The following is a 3,869-nucleotide window of genomic DNA, read 5'->3' as shown; positions in this document are numbered from 1 at the left end:
TCGAACAAACCGGTATAGTATTAGTCACCTTCTTCCCAATGCGGAAGTTTCTTATCCAAGTCACCATCCGATGCGCATCGTCTGCTTATCTCTGGAAACAATGAAATCCTACATTGCTGTATTTCCACCGCGATGACATGCATGATGGTACATAGCAAAAGTATTTTGACATCCGTCTTTTTTTTTTTTTTTTTTTTCATTTTCGGGCTTGTGTGCGGCGGCATCACGACGACTTGAGCACTACGACGCATTAAGCGCATGCCGCGATAGCACACTCTCTTTCGCTTCAAGCCTGAACCTGGATCCGTTGTTTCTCGGCGTGGCCGCTAGGTAGCGATCATTTGTTTCGAGTCGCGTATACTTTATCTGAGTGATTAATGTAAGAGCACGTTAAGAACAGGACGCGAGTACAATGTCATCGCATAGCAAGGTCTCTCATAGCCGTTAGTTCTTCGTTCTTGTGTTACTACCCCTTTTATAAAAATTAGAACAGTGAATAGAATTCTCGGGGAAATAAAGCCTCATAAACGAGAGCTTTTCTCGACCTCAGCGTTAGGAATAATATTGGTGAAAATGATCATAAAAAAAACCATGAATGTAACGCGTGTTAAACGAGCAGCTGTTCAATTGGCGAAAACAAAACTATAGGGCCGAATTAACAGTTTTTTATTCGTAAGAGCTGATTACCATTGGCCAGCCGCTTTCACTAACAATGTCTCTTAAATCTCCATTAGCCCGCACCGGCTAGAGCAGGTGCCAGCAAATATAAGAGCAAATCTAAGCTTTAGCTTGATAGATTTTTTTTTTGCTATCAAGCTAAGTTCTAGCATAACAGCTTTTCTTGTGTGCGCATACGTACACTGGTGTTCGCCCCGAAGTCATCCCGCTTTGCGCATGGCTTGCGACCCGTGCGCGTAATCGCGTGCTGTTGCCTACTCGTCCGCAACAAGTTCCCGGCCCGCGCGAATGCGAGAGATGCTCTGGCGAAGAATACGCGAATGCTCTAGTTGCATCCGCCATTTTTTCTGCGAAGTCTAAAGATACCCGCAGGCCGGAAAAATACGCAGAAACCAGGACCGCCCTTTTCTCTTGTTCCCGCTCTCGTGCCCATTCTTCTTCTATCTTCTACCATGGCCTGTACTTACACTTGAAGCTGCTTGGCCCATGCCACCCGTCACCACGCTAACTGCTCCAGTAAAAATCTCCGTTAGGAAGCACCGCGAAGCCCACGTATATACGCTGCGAACCCACCCGTCGCCAGGGGATTTCCCCGTGCTCATTCGTAATGGACGTGCCCCGCGAGAAGAAATGAGCGAGCGTTCGCGTTCCCAGGAAGTGCAGCCGAGTTGGCTCACCTGGGTGTTGGTAGCCGCGACGACACGAACGCACGCGCCCGGGGTGAACGCCAGTCGCTGCCCCCTCTGGCGCCGTCGCTGTCACTGGCTGCTTATATTTAGGCCAACAACCGCGTTGAACTAATCTGCATGCATTGACCGCGTGGCCGCGCAGCTCAGACGAGTCAATCCTTGCGGCTCCTAAAGTGAAGAGATTGGGTTGCCGCTTGTTGGCTGGAGAGTTATTTATTATGGCTGGTTGCACGCATTTAGTCTGTGTACGAGCGGGACCACACGTACGCCAAGATACCCCACCCCATTGCGCAGTTCAACTGCAACGACGCTTGTATGCCGGGCAAACGCTTCCGCTTACTTAGGAGACGGAATATAGTTGGGTATTGTAGGAACAGGAGTTAGTAATTAGTATTAGTATTAATCTACGGTAGTGGTAATAGCAGGAAGTAGCAGCAGCAGCAGTGGTAGTACTTGTCGTCGTTGCTGCTGCTAGTGCTGCTGCTGCTGCTGCTGCTGCTGCTGCTGCTGCTGCTGCTGCTGCTGCTGCTGCTGCTGCTGCTGCTGCTGCTGCTGCTGCTGCTGCTGCTGCTGCTGCTGCTGCTGCTGCTGCTGCTGCTGCTGCTGCTGCTGCGCTGCTGCTGCTGCTGCTGCTGGCTGCTGCTGCTGCTGCTGCTGCTGCTGCTGCTGCTGCTGCTGTGCTGCGCTGCTGCTGCTGCTGCTGCTGCTGCTGCTGCTGCTGCTGCTGCTGCTGCTGCGCGCTGCTGCTGCTGCTGTTGCTGCTGCTGCTGCTGCTGCTGCTGCTGCTGCTGCTGCTGCTGCGCTGCTGCTGCTGCTGCTGCGCTGCTGCTGCTGCTGCTGCTGCTGCTGCTGCTGCTGCTGCGCTGCTGGGCTGCTGCTGCTGCTGCTGCTGCTGCTGCTGCTGCTGCTGCTGCTGCGCTGCTGCTGCTGCTGCTGCTGCTGCTGCTGCTGCTGCTGATGATGATGATGATGTTTAAATTTCAAGTACTACAAACTTTTTCGGGCATGAACAAAAACACAATACGATGTTTGGGAGGCTGGCGTCGACATAGCACTGGTGCGCATCGTTATATGTATATTGACACCAAATTGCGAAGGGAAAATCATTTGTAAGATCAATTTCTGGGAACACACAAGCACACAAAATCAACAATATACTAATAGGGAGCGTAACTTGCAACATATGTAAATCCCATTTGAAGGTACATGCGGGCAGTCAACCCCAGTGTGCTGCATTTCGCGACATTGAAATAAATGAACGAGCGATGTCTTGGCTGTGTTGCAATAGTCACCGTGGATGGCAAAGCAGAGAGCGGACCATCTGAAGTTTCGTTCCAATTCTTACGAAGCCGTCAAAGAAGACAGCTTCACGAAGACAACATCGAAGTCAGAAGCGACGCTGGCCAAGTTTCTGTCCAAACAAAATGGCGGGTGTGCAGGATGCTTTAAAACAAGGCTTACATGCGAATATAATTTTTATTTGTTTGAAGCGAAGTCGAAGCGATTAGTAATTAATATCGAATAATGTGGAAGCGAATAGTTCGAATAGTTGTGGCATTTGCATGTAATACCTTGACGCAAGAGCCAGATGTTGACGAACTTAAGAAAAGTTGGTTCTTTGCTTGCAAAAAAAAAAAAAGGGAAACAGGTTCCTCTCTGGAGTCAGTTTGTTTTCAAAGTGCAGTTATTCAAATATTTTCATGCAAAAATGCGAATTAGACACTACTTACAACCCCAGCTGCCCAGCAGGTTTGTTTACAGGATCTTGCTCATTATTGTGCTTCAGTCTAAAGCAAAAATTTGAAGCGGTTGAAATCGTGAGAGCGGTTCGCTTTCGCCCAGCATGCGTCACCGCGATGCTGTGAAGTGCGACCTTGTCTGCACGACGACGGCAGTTTATGCTGTGGTGCACAGATACTGTTTGATGATTTTTGTCTACACGCGAGCTTAACGTGTTCCGTTCTGCAAACGCACAGATGATTTTTTTTAATTTTGCAGTAAAATTAGGGTGTGGTTTATTGCGAATTTCAATTTGAGGTGTGGCTTCAGTGCAGCGCAAATTCCGCCTCGAGGTGTGATTTCACAGCCATTGATGCCGTGAAGCCACCTTTAGGGCAAAGTTCTCCTCCATCAGCGTCGCCGAAGAGCTGGGACACAGAGGCGCTGGCCGGGGATACGACGCGGACAATTCCTGCATCCGCGAATGGATACTGTTTTTACAGAGATTCGGCCGTTGCATGCAGTTGTAGCTGTGACGTCAACAGTTATTCCTGCGGGTTATACGTGCGGATTCTTTTTTTTCCGAGGAGGCGTAATTGGGGGTGTGGAAAAAATTGTGCTAATATGTGATAATATGCGCTTTCCTTAACTTTTTCTTGTTACCGCGAGGTTGCGTTTTGTCACAGAGGCGCCTTCCCAGCGTCTTACGGATCCAGACGAGTTCCATTACTTCGACTCGAAGCTGTATCCATGGCTATCTACGTAGACTGTCTCCGATGCTGG

The 3,869-nt window shown here is 49.4% G+C and overlaps 1 pseudogene; it reads right to left on the bottom strand.

The window, feature by feature from the left end:
• Positions 1–730: 730 nt before the first annotated feature.
• Positions 731–3,564, bottom strand: LOC119456749 (ras-interacting protein RIP3-like; annotated as a pseudogene).
• Positions 3,565–3,869: the final 305 nt, after the last annotated feature.

This window comes from Dermacentor silvarum, chromosome 6 (assembly GCF_013339745.2).
Source record: "Dermacentor silvarum isolate Dsil-2018 chromosome 6, BIME_Dsil_1.4, whole genome shotgun sequence".
Lineage (NCBI taxonomy): Eukaryota > Metazoa > Arthropoda > Arachnida > Ixodida > Ixodidae > Dermacentor > Dermacentor silvarum.
This window is presented reverse-complemented; position numbering and strand designations above follow the sequence as displayed.